This window comes from Stenella coeruleoalba (assembly GCF_951394435.1).
Source record: "Stenella coeruleoalba genome assembly, chromosome: 1".
Classification (NCBI taxonomy): Eukaryota; Metazoa; Chordata; class Mammalia; order Artiodactyla; family Delphinidae; genus Stenella; species Stenella coeruleoalba.
In genome coordinates, this window is record NC_137169.1 from 101680884 (window position 1) to 101698112 (window position 17229).

The following is a 17229-nucleotide window of genomic DNA, read 5'->3' on the forward strand; positions in this document are numbered from 1 at the left end:
TACCATTATGAAGAATGCTGCTATTAACATCCCTGTATATGTTCAGTAATTTGTCTTGGATATTTATCTAGAAACGGAATTGCTGGCTCATAGGATAGGTGCATGACTAACATTTAAGATAATGTCGAATTGCTTTGTAAAGAATTTGCATACATTTACATTCCTACCTGCAAAGTATAGAAGATCTTGTGGATTCATATCTTCCAATACTTAGTACAGTTGGGATTCTTAATTTTTGCCAATCAAATGGCTATAAAACATATCTCATTGTGAACTTTATTGGCAATTTCCTCAGGCTGAACATCTTTTTATATTTATTTCCTCTTCTGTGAACTGCCTATTTATGTCTTTGTCATTTTTTGCGGGGGGCAAGAGGGGAGAATGTTTGTTCTTTTCTGACTCAATTATAGAAGTTCTTTATATGCTCCTGATGTTAATCCACAGTCAGTTACATGTATTGAAATTTTCTCTTCCCAATCCATTTGTAAGTTGTCTTTCACATTCTTTAAGGTGTCTGTTGATGAACAGAAGTTCTTAATTTTAATATAAAAATGTATTAATTTAAAATTGTATGGTTAACATTTTTGTTTAAAAATTTCTCCCTACCCCAAGATTAGAAAGATATTCACCTATATTTTTTTCTACAATGTGAACGCCTGATTACAATAATACTTGAAATGCTAAGTTACCACCTCCACCTTACAAACATACTCACACAGACCTGCCACTATTTATATGGAAGTATTTTTAATTTTCAAAGATAATATAAAAACCTGAAATTATAAACAATTTAATAGCTGTCTCTGTGTTCTAAGACCACATGAGCAAAAATTTCCCTTCCAGCCAGTATCCTCTTATTTTTTTTTAATTTTTAAAAATGTTTATGTATTTTTAAACGTTATTTTCCATTTACAGTTATTACAAGATATTAGCTATATTCCCCTTGTTATACAATACATCCTTGAGCCTATTTTACAACCAATAGTTTGTACCTCCCACTCTCCCACTCTTATACTGCCCCTCTGCCCCTCCCCACTGGTAACCCCTAGTTTGTTCTCTACATCTGTGGGTCTGTTCTTTTTTGTTGTATTCACTAGTTTATTGTATTTTTTAGATTCCATATACAAGTGATATCACACAGTATTTGTCTTTCTCTGTCTGACTTACTTCACTTAGCATAATGTCCTCCAAGTCTATCCATTTTGCTGCAAATGGCAAAATCTCTTTCTTTTTATGGCTGCGTAGTATCCTATTGCATATATACACCACATCTTCTTTATCCATTCATCTGTTGATGGATGCTTGTGTTGCTTCCATATCTTGGCTATTGTAAATAATGCTGCTATGAACATTGGGGTGAACGTATATTTTTTAATTAGTGTTTTTGTTTTTTCAGATATATACCAAAAAGTGGAATTGCTGGATCATATGGTAGCTCTATTTTTAGGTTTTTGAGAAACCTCCATAATGTTTTCCACAGTGGCCACACCAATTTACATTCCTACCAATAGTGTACAAGAGTTCCCTTTTCTCCACATCCTCACCAACATTTGTTATTTGTGTTCTTTTTGATGATATCCATTCTGATAGGTATGAGGTGATATCTCATTGTGGTTTTGATTTACATTCCCCTGATGATTAGCAATGTTGAGCATCTATTCATGTGCTTATTGGTCATCGGCATTTCCTCTTTGGAAAAATGTCTATTCTGTTCTTATGCCCTTTTTTCAATACAGTCATTTGTTTTTTTGATGTTGAGTTGTATATGTGTTGGATATTAACCCCTAACCATCATATCATTTGCAAATATGTTATCCCATTCAGTAGGTTCTCTTTTCATTTCGTCAATAGTTTCCTTTGCTGCACAAAAGCTTTTAAGTTTAATTAGGTCCCATTTGTTTATTTTTGCTTTTATTTCCTTTACTTTAGGAGACGGATCCAAAAAAGTATTGTTGTGATTTATGTCAGAGTGTTCTGCCTATGTTTTCCTCTAGGAGTTTTATGGTGCGTGGTCTTACATTTAGATCTTTAATCCATTTTGAGTTTATTTTTGTATATGGTGTTAGAGAATGTTCTAATTTCATTCTTTTACACGTAGCTGTCCAGTTTTCCCAGCACCACTTATTGAAGAGACTATCTTTTCTCCCCTGTATATTCTTGCCTCCTTTGTTGTAGATTAACTGACCAGAAGTGCATGGATTTATTTCTGGTCTTTCTATCCTGTTCCATTGACCTATGTGTTTCTTTTTGTTCCAGTACCATACTGTTTTGATAATTGTAGTTTTGTAGTATAGATATTCACCTATATTTTATCCTAAAAAAAAATAGAAGTTTTCTTTTGTCATTTAAGCCTTTGAGTTATCTGGAGTTATTTTAAGAAATAATTTCACTTTTTTTCCTCCCATATCGGTATACGCCCTGACCACGTTAATTTATCAAATAGCCTTTTTTCCCCTACTGACCTTCCATGCCTTCTCTCTCAGATATAAAATTCAATCTATTCAAGAGTCTATTTCTGGAATCTCTATTCCATTTCACTGGACAGTTTGTCTACCCTAGAAACATAGCATCTTAATACAGCTACTTGTAAGTCCTGATATTTGGTAGTGAAGTCTCTCTTCTTTATTCTTTGAAACATCTTGGCTAATCTTGATCCCTTTCTTCTTCCACATAACTTTTATTTAAAAAAAATTTTTTGTTGTCAGTGTAAGTTTATTGTAAATTTATTTTCACTGACTGACATATATGTTGACATTTCATAAATCATAGCTCTCTTATGCACTGTGGTGTTTTCAATGAAGTTCCACATAACTTTTAAAATCAGCTTTTCAAATTCCATGAAATATGTTGAGACTTTAATTAGAATTGTCTTGAATCAATAGACTTATTTTGTGAGAAAATACATCTTCGCATTATTGAGGCTTCTAACCTGCAAGGGTGATATATCTCTTCATTTATTTAGGTGTTCCTTCTGTATCTTAGTAACATTTTGTAATTATTCTCAGGGAGATATTGCAGATATTTTGTTCAATTTATTGCTAGTCAAATAAAGTGTGTGTGTATGTGTGTGTTGCTATTGTTGTAAATGGTATCTTTTTTTAGCTTACATTTTCTAGTTTTTAACTGTTACTGTATTTAGGTATTAAGTAATCATACCATATTGTAAGAATACAATTGACTTCTGTATTAGGAAAAATACCCTGAAAATAATGATCACGATAGCTAAAAATACTGAATGGTAATTGTTATCATTTGCTGAGCACATACTCTGTGCTGGCCATGATGCTAAGTGCTTACATACATTTTCCTCTTTTATTCTCAATGCAGACCTATGAGTTTGAAAATAACTCTAACAGATTCAAAAACCAAGGTGTAGGGAGATTAAAGTACTTATTCAAAGTCACACAGCAAGACAATTGAGTAACTAGGGTTCAATTTCAAATTATTCTGACTCTAAAGCATACACTCTTTAACTATTATACCAGTTATGGCCATCCCCTGAGTTTTAAGGGGAAACAACAACAATAACAAACAAACACCAACCACTCTATCACTTTACTGCATTTCCTGCTTTCCCAGTTAGGATATCCATATACAGATGGTATCTTAATGTTGTTTATATTGACCATCTACAGAAGATGTGACAAACTTATTCTGCAAGAGTATGATTACCAGTTTCTATTTAACAGATCTGTCATTACATTCTTTACTGGCTACACCCTCTACCTACTGTATCTGTCCCTGTTATAATGAATATCCCATGGTTCAAGAAAGGTTAAGGAGAAGGCTGTGACTCTCAGATTCTGATTTTTCTCAGAGAGAGAGGGTTGTTCTCCTTTGTTTATTTTTATGTAGCTCTACTGATCACGTGTTAAGCATGGCACACACCATTTAGCCAGGTTCGTGATGAGCAAAGAAGTGCTTTCATTTGTGATAATGATATGCCCTATACCCCAAAGCAGAGGAAATATAAGGACACACAAGGTCTAAATTCTTACATAACAAGGCAGTGTATACTAGATACATAATCGTTTCTTAGATTTGCATTGCAAAACAATTTCACAGTGCATATCCAGCTAATTTAATCTTCCCCAACTCGGGAAGTAAGCTGGGTAGGTGCCACTATGCCCAATTTGTACATGAGGAAGGTGAGGCTCTGAGGAAGTAATTCTCCCAGGTCACAGTGTAGTTGAGAAACAAAAGCTACAACTAGACTCATGGGGACTGGTTTCCAGTCTGGTGTTCTCTTCACCTCTCCACAAGCCCTCCCCTTGGGGTTCTGCTTTCCAAAGCCCCCAAGGAAAGACACTCCCTTGTGACCTCTTCTCAGTTTTTCTGCTCTAAAAGAGGGTTAATATCTACTAAAGCAGAGAAGCACGGAGCAGGTGAGACAGCCCCAAACATCAGAGTCCTGTAACCATCAGAATCCTTTTTTTGCTCAATGTAAATTCAGATTCCTACTTAACAGGCATTACTTGAACTTAACAGCTCTAAAGAGGCAGAATTAAACCTGGCTCTTCTCCAATAGCAGAGCTCTTCTCACTGTATGTTGAAAGAGGAGAGTCTTATGTAGGAATGCCTTTAGGACCCTCTGTCCCTAGGGAGAAGTCAGGAAGAGCACTTGGTGTCCCTGAGTGATCCTAAGTGCTTTTTGGATATGTGAGTGGAGGACTCCCCTTTCCCCCATTTTTCTACCTTTCATACTCCACAGTGAGAAACTGTCTTCCCTTCTACATAAACCCATGGCAGGATAGAACCAGTTTCCCAGACGGGCTAGAGTCCTAAATCAGGAAATCCATCTTTCTCTTTAGTAAAGATTCAGTAAATATGTATATTTTCTACCAGTATTTTTCTAGGTATACGTGTATATTTTGTCTTATTACATTATGAAATTATAGAGTATAAAGGTGCGTATCCTTTTTAATTAACATGTTTTGGGTGTCTTTGAGGTCTTCAAACCTTTTTCAAAAACTAACTTCTAAAGCGTGCAAAATATTCCATCATTTTGATATACAGCAATTTATTCAATCAATTACACATCATTAATTAGTCACTTAGGTAGTTTTCCTTTTTTGTTAAACATCTTTGGGCATAAAGATTTGTGCACACTTCTGACTGTTTTAGGATAGACTCACACACATGGAATTCTTAATAGAAGGTTAAGAACATTTTAAAGATTTTTGATACAAAATTGCCTAACTGCCTTCCAGAAAGACTGCAACAATTTCTACTCCTTCCACACTGGGGGAAAAAAAAGCTGACCTTACCAGATTTTGAGTGTTGTCATTTTTCAAACTCTTTGTTATTTTGATAGGTTTTAAAATGGCATCTCAAGGTTATTTATTTGAATACTTCTGAGGGTGACATTTTTTTCAACTTTGTTAGTCATTTATATTGTCCTTTGCTTACTTAAAAAAATTGTAGTCATAGTGTTCCTCTTTACTGTTTTAGTTATTAAGGATATAAATTCTTTTTCAGAAATATTTGTAGCAAATGTTTTCTGTCAGATCGTTGTAAAGTTTTAAATATTGTAATGACTTCTTAACATATGTCAGTTTTATATCTTCATTGAGGAATCTATTGCTCTTTTCTGACTGCCTCTGAAAATCCTTTTCCACCCAGAGCACTGACAAATATTCATCTTAATATTCTCAAAATTTGGTTTCACTTAAAATTTTCTCTTTTATCCATCTGGATTTATTTGGATATATGGTTTGTGAGGCAATACATTGTCTTCCTTGTTTGCAAATAGCCAGATTTTTCAACAGATTTGGATAGACTGAATCTTGATGTTAAATCGGACCAAACACACACACACACACACACACACACACACACACACACACACACACACGAAACAAAGCAAAACAAAACAAAAGGGCAATGAGAGGATTTGGTGCTGGAGGGATACATAAAGCTGGGGTGTTCAGAACCCTGATGGATTTTTCAGTAAGCACTGGGAAAATTGTCAGATAAAACAAGTATCTATCAGCAACTGAGTGGATTCTGGGTCGTCCCTCTTTTTCTCTTCCTCCACAAGTGAGGGATCTCCCTTTACCACAATGAACTGTCCTAGGTTCTAGTAAGCAGGAGTAGGGACAGACCAGAACTGTTCATGATGTTAAGACCTCCATCAACCTCTGGAAAGTGAGATGCTCCTGATAGCAAGTTAACAAGGGATCCCAGAATGGGTAGAGAAATATACCTCTCATAGATCTAGGCTGAATGCTTGTGGACAATCAAGCTGTTTGTCCTCCTTCCATGTTCTCCCATTAAATTCCGCATGTCTCTACCATTACACTTACAACATCCTATTATAATTTAACTTCATGTGTCTTTTTCTTCCCCTTTATCCTACTCCTAGTTTGTGTGTGTGATATTTGCTTATGGAAGTAAAATAACACCCAGTAAAGTACATAGACTTTTCAATGAGTTTTGATAAATGTAAAAACCCACTTAACACACCAACAAGACATAAAACATTGCCATTTTACTAGAGAATTCCTCTGTATCCCATCCTAGTTATCACCCTGCTCCATCCTGAAGCAACCACTATTCTGATTTCTGTCCCCACAGACTAGTTTTGCCTGCTCTTGGGTTCTATATGAATTGAATTTTTAAGCATGTATTCCTGAGTGTCTGGCTCCTTTCACTCTAATGCACAATATTTCAGAGATTCCTCCATGTTGGCTCAAGTATGTGTAGTACATTTCTTTTTGTGGCTGCGTGGATTCCAACACCATTTGTTGAAAAGCCTGTCCCTTCCCCATTGATTTGCCTTAGCACCTTTGGGGAAGGTCATTAGGTTGTAATCATGGGTTTGTTTTTTCTGTTCTATTGATCTATTTGTCTATCTTTACACCAATACCATACTGTCTTAGAAATTGACGAGTTAATACTAACATTTACATGGAAATGTAAAAGACTAAAACAGTCATTTAAAAAATACTAAAAACTTTATAGGGAGACTTAAAATCAAGTTGTGTAAATTCTCTAACAATTTTATTTTAACAGCTCATCAATTTCTACATAAAACTGGCTGGAAATTTGATTGGACTTGCACTGAATCTATAGATACATTTTGTGAGAATCAACATCTTTACAATTTTGTAAAGATGGCCTATCTCTCTCCACTTATTAGATTTTCTTAATTTCCCTCAGCAAGATTTTATATTTTTAAGTGTAGAGGTCTTGTACATCTCTTAAAAATTATTTGTAGGTATTTTATAATATTGATTCTGTTATAAATGGTATTGACTTTTAATTTCCTTTTCTAATTGTTTGTTGATAGTGTGTAGACATATAAGTTTTCCATACTGAACTTGTATCTTTGAACCTTGCTGAATATACTTCTTAGATTTAGTAGGATGTGAAGGGTAGATTCCTTTGAATTTTCTGTATATAAAATCATGCCATTATAAATTAAGATAACTTTACTTCTTCTTTCCTAGTCTTTACAATTTCTATTTCTTTTTCTGCCTACTGCAAAGACCTCACATAAAATGTTGAATAGAAGCAAGGAGAGTAGACATCCTAACCTTGTTTCTGACCTGAGGGAAAGTGTTCCATCACTAATTATGATGTCACATGTAGGGTTTTCTATAGATGCCTTTTATCAGATGGAGAAAGTTCTGTTTTATTCCTGGTTTGCTACAGGTTTTATCACAGAATGATGCTGTAGTTTGTCAGTTATTTTCCTGGATTTACTCTGATGTTAATATGATTTTTTCCCCTTTATTCCTTTAATAAGGTGGATTACATTATTGTTTTTCTTATATTTTAACCAAGCTTACATTCATCTGTGATAAACCCCACTTGGTCATGATACATTATTCTTTTCATATATTGATGGATTTGATTTGCTAATGTTTTGTTAAGGATTTTTGCATCTCTGTTCATGACGAATATTGGTTTGCAATATTCTTTCCTTGTAGTGTTTTTGTCAGGTTTTGGTATTATGAACACATTGGCTTCCTAGAAAGTGTTGAGACGTGGCCCTTCCTCCTCTGTTTCTGTAAGGGACTATTTAAGACTGGTATGATTTCTTAAGTGTTTGACAGAATTCACCATTAGCACTATCTGGGCCAGAAGTGTTCTTCGTGGAAAACATTTAATTATGAATTCAATTTCTTTAACAGATACTCAGGTCATTTATTTCTTCTGATGTCATTTTTGAAAAATTCTGCTTTTCAAGGGATTTATCCATTTCGTTTACATTGCCAACCTTTTGGCATAATGTTGTTTAAAATATCCCTTTATTATTCCTTTAATGTGTGTAGGATTTGTGGGAATATCCTTTCTTTCATTCTTCATATTCATCACTTGCATTTTCTCTTTATTTTTTTCCTTGTTCAGTCTAACTAAGGGTTTATCAATTTTATTGGTCTTTTCAAAAAATCGTTTATGGGGCTGTGTTTATTTTCTCTATTGTTTGTTTGTTTCCTATTTCATTTATTTCCACTCTTTATTTTTCCTTCTTTCTGTTTACTTTGTTTACTGTTCTTTTACTAGCTTCTTAAGGTAGAAGCTAGGATCATTGATTTTAGCCCTTTCTCATTTTCTAATATAAGCATTTAAAACTCTAAATTTTATTCTTAGTATCATTTTAGTTACATCCCAGAAATTTAGATATTGTGTGCTTTTTTTTTTTTTTTTTTTTTCTTTTTTGCAGTACGCGGGCCTCTCATTGTTGTGGCCTTTCCCGTTGCGGAACACAGGCTCCGGAAGTGCAGGCTCATAGGCCATGGCTCACGGGCCCAGCCGCTCCGCGGCATGTGGGATCCTCCCGGACCAGGGCACAAACCCGCCTCCCCTGCATCGGCAGGCATACTCTCAACCACTGAGCCACCAGGGAACCCCCAATATTGTGTGCTTTTATTGCCATTTATTTTAAAATATTATCTAATTTTCCCCAAGATTTTCTCTTTAGAAGTGTATTACTTAATTTCCCAATATTTTAATATTTTCTAGAGATCTTCTGGTTTATAATTAAATTCTAGTGTGGCCAGAATCTGGATAAATTTCATATGATTCTTAAACCAAATTTTTCTTGGTGCTACTGTGGAAATGAAGTTCTACTACAATCTTTCACATGCTAACCAGAAACAGAACTCTCCCCCAGCTAGCTTAGCATCTTGAAGGCAGGAATTATAGCTCACTGTTTCCATAATGGCAGTACTTACAACATAACAGAAATTTGACAAACATAAGAATTTATTTAATGAATGCTAAAGATCGAAAAAAAGGAGAGTTATGACTTAAACACTTACTTGCCCTCAGGTAATTCATAGTGTGATATGTAAACACATGGCTCCATACAGCTTTTTTTAAAAATTTATTTTATTTATTTATTTATTTTTTACATCTTTATTGGAGTATAATTGCTTTACAATGGTGTGTTAGTTTCTGCTTTATAACAAAGTGAATCAGTTATACATATACATATGTTCCCATATCTCTTCCCTCTTGCGTCTCCCTCTTTCCAACCCTCCCTATCCCACCCCTCCAGGCGGTCACAAAGCACTGAGCTGATCTCCCTGTGCTATGTGGCTGCTTCCCACTAGCTATCTATTTTACGTTTGGTGGTGTATATATGTCCATGCCTCTCTCTCACTTTGTCACAGCTTACCCTTCCCCCTCCCCATATCCTCAAGTCCATTCTCTAGTAGGTCTGTGTCTTTATTCCTGTCTTACCCCTAGGTGCTTCATGACATTTTTTCCCCTTAAATTCCATATATATGTGTTAGCATATGGTATTTGTCTTTCTCTTTCTGACTTACTTCAGTCTGTATGACAGACTCTAGGTCTATCCACCTCATTACAAATAGCTCAATTTCGTTTCTTTTTATGGCTGAGTAATATTCCATTGTACATATGTGCCACACCTTATTTATCCATTCAACCGATGATGGACACTTAGGTTGTTTCCATCTCTGGGCTATTGTAAATAGAGCTGTAATGAACGTTTTGGTACATGATTCTTTTTGAATTATGGTTTTCTCAGGGTATATGCCCAGTAGTGGGATTGCTGGGTCATATGGTAGTTCTATTCGTAGTTTTTTAAGGAACCTCCATACTGTTCTCCACAGTGGCTGTATGAATTTACATTCCCACCAATAGTGCAAGAGTGTTCCCTTTTCTCCACACCCTCTCCAGCATTTATTGTTTCAAGATTTTTTTATGATGGCCATTCTGACTGGTGTGAGATGATATCTCATTGTAGTTTTGATTTGCATTTCTCTAATAATTAATGATGTTGAGCATTCTTTCATGTGTTTGTTGGCAGTCTGTATATCTTCTTTGGAGAAATGTCTATTTAGGTCTTCTGCCCATTTTTGGATTGGGTTGTTTGTTTTTCTGTTATTGAGCTGCATGAGCTGCTTATAAATTCTGGAGATTAATCCTTTGTCAGTTGCTTCATTTGGAAGTATTTTCTCCCATTCTGAGGGTTGTCTTTTGGTCTTGATTATAGTTTCCTTTGCTGTGCAAAAGCCTTGAAGTTTCATTAGGTCCCATTTGTTTATTTTTGTTTTTATTTCCATTTCTCTAGGAGGTGGGTCAAAAAGGATCTTGCTGTGATTTATGTCATAGAGTGTTCTGCCTATGTTTTCCTCTAAGAGTTTGATAGTTTCTGGCCTTACATTTAGGTCTTTAATCCATTTTGAGCTTATTTTTGTGTATGGTGTTAGGGAGTGATCTAATCTCATACTTTTACATGCAGCTGTCCCGTTTTCCCAGCATCACTTACTGAAGAGGCTGTCCTTTCTCCACTGTACATTCCTGCCTCCTTTATCAAAGATGAGGTGACCGTATGTGCGTGGGTTTCTCTCTGGGCTTTCTATCCTGTTCCATTGATCTATCTTTCTGTTTTTGTGGCAGTACCATACTCTCTTGATTACTGTAGCTTTGTAGTATAGTCTGAAGTCAGGTAGCCTGATTCCTCCAGCTCCGTTTTTCGTTCTCAAGATTGCTTTGGCTATTCAGGGTCTTTTGTGTTTCCATACAAATTGTGAAATTTTTTGTTCTAGTTCTGTGAAAAATGCCAGTGGTAGTTTGATAGGGATTGCATTGAATCTGTAGATTGCTTTGGGGAGTAGAGTCATTTTCACAATGTTGATTCTTCCAATCCAAGAACATGGTATATCTCTCCATCTATTTGTATCATCTTTAATTTCTTCCATCAGTGTCTTATAATTTTCTGCATACAGGTCTTTTGTCTCCTTAGGTAGGTTTATTCCTAGATATTTTATTCTTTTTGTTGCAATGGTAAATGGGAGTGTTTTCTTTTTTCATCATTAGTGTATAGGAATGCCAGAGATTTCTGTGCATTAATTTTGTATCCTGCTACTTTACCAAATTCATTGATTAGCTCTAGTAGTTTTCTGGTAGCATCTTTAGGATTCTCTATGTATAGTATCATGTCATCTGCAAACAGTGACAGCTTTACTTCTTCTTTTTCGATTTGGATTCCTTTTATTGCCTTTTCTTCTCTGATTGCTGTGGCTAAAACTTCCAAAACTATGTTGAATAAGAGTGGTGAGAGTGGGCAACCTTGTCTTGTTCCTGATCTTAGTGAAAATGCTTTCAGTTTTTCACCATTGAGGATGATGTTGGCTGTGGCTTTGTCATACACGACCTTTATTATGTTGAGGAAAGTTCCCTCTATGCCTACTTTCTGAAGAGTTTTTATCATAAATGGGTGTTGAATTTTGTCGAAAGCTTTCTCTGCATCTATTGAGATGATCATATGGTTTTTCTCCTTCAATTTGTTAATATGGTGTAATACACTGATTGATTTGCGTATATTGAAGAATCCTTGCATTCCTGGAATAAACCCCACTTGATCATGGTGTATGATCCATTTAATGTGCTGTTGGATTCTGTTTGCTAGTATTTTGTTGAGGATTTTTGCATCTATGTTCATCAGTGATATTGGCCTGTAGTTTTCTTTCTTTGTGACATCCTTGTCTGGTTTTGGTATCAGGGTGATGGTGGCCTCATAGAATGAGTTTGGGAGTGTTCCTCCCTCTGCTATATTTTGGAAGAGTTTGAGAAGGATAAGTGTTAGCTCTTCTCTAAATGTTTGATAGAATTCGCCTGTGAAGCCATCTGGTCCTGGGCTTTTGTTTGTTGGAAGATTTTTAATCACAGTTTCAATTTCAGTGCTTGTGATTGGTCTGTTCATATTTTCTATTTCTTCGTGATTCAGTCTTGGCAGGTTGTGCATTTCTAAGAATTTGTCCATTTCTTCCAGGTTGTCCATTTTATTGGCATAGAGTTGCTTGTAGTAATCTCTCATGATCTTTTGTATTTCTGCAGTGTCAGTTGTTACTTCTCCTTTTTCATTTCTAATTCTATTGATTTGGGTCTTCTCCCTTTTTTTCTTGATGAGTCTGGCTAATGGTTTATCAATTTTGTTTATCTTCTCAAAGAACCAGCTTTTAGTTTTATTGATCTTTGCTATCGTTTCCTTCATTTCTTTTTCATTTATTTCTGATCTGATTTTTATGATTTCTTTCCTTCTGCTAACTTTGGGGTTTTTTTGTTCTTCTTTCTCTAATTGCTTTAGGTGCAAGGTTAGGTTGTTTATTCGAGATGTTTCTTAAGGTAGGATTGTATTGCTATAAACTTCCCTCTTAGAACTCTTATTGCTGCATCCCATAGATTTTGGGTCATCGTGTATCCATTGTCATTTATTTCTAGGTATTTTTTGATTTCCTCTTTGATTTCTTCAGTGATCACTTCGTTATTAAGTAGTGTATTGTTTAGCCTCCATGTGTTTGTATTTTTTACAGATCTTTTCCTGTAATTGATATCTAGTCTCATAGCATTGTGGTTGGAAAAGATACTTGATACAATTTCAATTTTCTTAAATTTACTGAGGCTTGATTTGTGACCCAAGATATGATCTATCCTGGACAATGTACCATGAGCACTTGAGAAAAATGTGTATTCTGTTGTTTTTGGATGGAATGTCCTATAAATATCAATTAAGTCCATCTTGTTTAATGTATCATTTAAAGCTTGTGTTTCTTTATTTTCATTTTGGATGATCTGTCCATTGGTGAAAGTGGGGTGTTAAAGTCCCCTACTATGAATGTGTTACTGTCTATTTCCCCTTTTATGGCTGTTAATATTTGCCTTATGTATTGAGGTGGTCCTATGTTGGGTGCATAAATATTTACAATTGTTTTATCTTCTGCTTGGATCGATCCCTTGATCATTATGTAGTGTCCTTCTTTGTCTCTTCTAATAGTCTTTATTTTAAAGTCTATTTTGTCTGATATGAGAATTGTTACTCCAGCTTTCTTTTGGTTTCCATTTGCATGAAATATCTTTTTCCATCCCTTTACTTTCAGTCTGTATGTGTCTCTAGGTCTGAAGTGGGTCTCTTGTAGACAGCAAATATATGGGTCTTGTCTTTGTATCCATTCAGCCAATCTGTGTCTTTTGGTGGGACCATTTAGTCCATTTACATTTAAGGTAATTATAGATATGTATGTTCCTATTCCCATTTTCTTAATTGTTTTGGGTTCATTATTGTAGGGCTTTTCCTTCTCTTGTGTTTCTTGCCTAGAGAAGTTCCTTTAGCAGTTGTTGTAAAGCTGGTTTGGTGGTGCTGAACTCTCTCAGCTTTTGCTTGTCTGTAAAGGTTTTAATTTCTCCATCAAATTTGAATGAGATCCTTGCTGGGTAGATAATCTTGGTTGCAGGTTTTTCTCCTTCATCACTTTAAATATGTCCTGCCAGTCCCTTCTGGCTTGCAGAGTTTCTGCTGAAAGATCAGCTGTTAACCTTATGGGGATTCCCTTGTGTGTTATTTGTTGTTTTTCCCTTGCTGCTTTTAATATGTTTTCTTTGTATTTAATTTTTGACAGTTTGATTAATATGTGTCTTGGCGTATTTGTCTTTGGATTTATCCTGTATGGGACTCTCTGTGCTTCCTGGACTTGATTAACTATTTCCTTTCCCATATTAGGGAAGTTTTCAACTATAATCTCGTCAAATATTTTCTCAGTCCCTTTCTTTTTCTCTTCTTCTTCTGGAACCCCTATAATTCGAATGTTGGTGCGTTTAATGTTGTCCCAGAGGTCTCTGAGACTGTCCTCAGTTCTTTTCATTCTTTTTTCTTTATTCTGCTCTGCAGTAGTTATTTCCACTATTTTATCTTCCAGGTCACTTATCCGTTCTTCTGCCTCATATTCTGCTATTGCTCCCATCTAGAGTATTTTTAATTTCATTTATTGTGTTGTTTGTTTCATCTTTAGTTCTTCTAGGTCCTTGTTAAATGTTTCCTGCATTTTGTCTATTCTATTTCCAAGATTTTGGGTCATCTTTACTGTCATTATTCTGAATTCTTTTTCAGGTAGACTGCCTATTTCCTCTTCATTTGTTAGGTCTGGTGGGTTTTTATCTTGCTCCTTCATCTGCTGTGTGTTTCTCTGTCTTCTCATTTTGCTTATCTTACTGTGTTTGGCGTCTCCTTTTTGCAGGCTGCAGGCTCGTAGTTCTCGTTGTTTTTGGTGTCTGTCCCCAGTGGCTAAGGTTGGTTCAGTGGGTTGTGTAGGCTTCCTGGTGGAGGGGACTAGTGCCTGTGTTCTGGTGGATGAGGCTGGATCTTGTCTTTCGGGTGGGCAGGTCCACGTCTGTTGGTGTGTTTTGGGGTGTCTGTGGACTTATTATGATTTTAGGCAGCCTCTCTGCTAATGGATGGGGTTGTGTTCCTGTCTTGCTAGTTGTTTGGCATAGGATGTCCAGCACTGTATCTTGCTGGTCATTGAGTGAAGCTGGATGTTGGTGTTGAGATGGAGATCTCTGGGAGGTTTTCACCGTTTGATATTATGTGGAGCTGGGAGGTCTCTTGTGGACCAGTGTCCTGAAGTTGGCTCTCCCACCTCAGAGGCACAGCACTGACTCCTGGCTACAGCACCAAGAGCCTTTCATCCACACAGCTCAGAATAAAAGGGAGAAAAAGTAGAAAGAAAGAATTAGTAGAAGTAGAAAGAAAGAAAGGAGGGAGGGAAGGAGGGAGGGATGAAGGAAAGAAGGAAGGAAGGAGGGAAGGAAGGAAGAAAATAAAATAATTAAAATAAAAAATAATTATTAAGAGAAAAAAATACGGACGGATAGAACCCTAATGGTGGAAGCAAAGGTATACAGACAAAATCTCACACAGAAGCATACACATACACACTCACAAAAAGAGGAAAAGGGGAAAAAATCATAAATCTTGCTCTCAAAGTCCACCTCCTTAATTTGGGATGATTCGTTGTCTATTCATGTATTCCACAGATGCAGGGTACATCAAGTTGATTGTGGAGCTTTAATCCGCTGCTTCTGAGGTTGCTGGGAGAGATTCCCCTTTCCCTTCTTTGTTCTCACAGCTGCCGGGGCTCAGCCTTGGATTTGGCCCCGCCTCTGTGTGTAGGTCTCCAGAGGGCGTCTGTTCTTCGCTCAGACAGGACGGGGTTAAAGGAGCCGCTGATTCAGGGGCTCTGGCTCACTCAGGCCGGGGGGGGGGGGGGGGGGGGGGGAGGGGCACGTAGTGCGGGGCGGGCCTGCGGCGGCAGAGGCCGGCGTGACGTTGCAGCAGCGTGACGCGCACTGTGCGTTCTCCCGGGGAAGTTATCCCTGGATCCCGGGACCCCGGCAGTGGCGGGCTGCACAGGCTCCCCGGAAGGGGGATGTGGAGCGTGACCTGTGCTCGCACACAGGCTTCTTGGTGGCGGCAGCAGCAGCCTTAGCGTCTCATGCCCGTCTCTGGGGCCCGCGCTTTTAGCCGCAGCTCGCGCCCGTCTCTGGAGCTCCTTTAAGCAGCGCTTTGAATCCCCTCTCCTCGCGCACCAGGAAACAAAGAGGTAAGAAAAAGTCTCTTGCCTCTTCGGCAGGTCCAGACTTTTCCCCGGACTCCCTCCCAGCTAGCCGCGGCGCACTAACCCCCTGCAGGCTGTTTTCACGCCGCCAACCCCAGTCCTCTCCCTGCGCTCCGACCGAAGCCCGAGCTTCAGCTCCCAGCCCCGCCCGCCCTGGCGGGTGAGCAGACAAGCCTCTCGGGCTGGTGAGTGCCGGTCAGCCCTGATCCTCTGTGCAGGAATCTCTCCGCTTTGCCCTCCGCACCCCTGTTGCTGCGCTCTCCTCCGCGGCTCCGAAGCTTTCCGCCTCCGCCATCCGCAGTCTCCGCCTGCAAAGGGGCTTCCTAGTGTGTGGAAACTTTTCTTCCTTCACAGCTCCCTCCCACTGGTGCAGGTCCCGTCCCTATCCTTTTGTCTGTGTTTTTTTCTTTTTCTTTTGCCCTACCCAGGTACGTGGGGGGTTTCTTGCCTTTTGGGAGGTCTGAGGTCTTCTGCCAGCGTTCAGTAGGTGTTCTGTAGGAGCTGTTCCACGTGTAGGTGTATTTCTGGTGTATCTGTGGGGAGGAAGGTGATCTCCGCGTCTTACTCTTCCGCCATCTTGGAAATTCTCCATACAGCTTTTAAAAGAACTCTAGGAAGACAGAAGGATGGGTGTGAACTCTAAAATGGAATATGAACCATGTGATTGAAATTTATCTCAATTTATAGTGATATAGTAACTACCACTTTCACTCTGCTTTATAGTGTATAGTTTCTATGTGTTTTCTCAAAGAAGGGAAGGCGTGATGTAGAATGATCCATGTGGTTTCTAGAGTCCCTTGCTGTTGAGTTCAGAAATTTAATGGACATAAACAGAAGAAGGAGAGAGGGGTGCATGTCCAAGAGCAAATATAAAAGAGCAAATATAACAATCTGTTAATAAAATGGATACTCTTCAGGAAATGGAAAGGAAGGAAGGATGATGGCAGTGATGCTGATCGTGACAGCTAACATTTATTGAGCATTTACTCTGTGTGATGCTAAACAGTTTATGCTCCCCAAACCCTATACCGTTATGCCCACCCTGCAGACACTGAGTCTTAGAGAGGTTAGCCGCCTGCCCAAGACCATACAGTTAAAAATGAAGAGGCCAGGACTGGATCCCAAACACTGTGGCTTTTGAGATTTGTGAAAAAATTCTGAGGGCTGTTATCCCTTATTCAGTGGGACTTGTCATAAATGGGGACCTCCAGGAAAGGGATAGGATTTTCACACACATTAGGTCTGTATTTCGAGAACTAAAGTCAGCAAGGGATTGTCAAAGTACACACAGTATTTTCCAAGCCAGTACGTGGGGGGAAAAGCCAGTCTATGAAAGACAAGCAGAAAATTAAAGTTT

The 17229-nt window shown here is 37.7% G+C and overlaps 1 protein-coding gene across 1 annotated transcript in view; it reads left to right on the forward strand.

Moving 5' to 3' along the window:
- The first annotated feature begins 15604 nt into the window (after nt 1–15604).
- Nucleotides 15605–17229, forward strand: part of SLC22A15 (solute carrier family 22 member 15) — a 177311-nt gene continuing 175686 nt past the window's right edge. The window contains exon 1 of the mRNA XM_079921422.1: nt 15605–15857. The gene's annotated coding sequence lies outside the window, so the exon portion shown is untranslated. The remainder of the gene's footprint in view (nt 15858–17229) is intronic.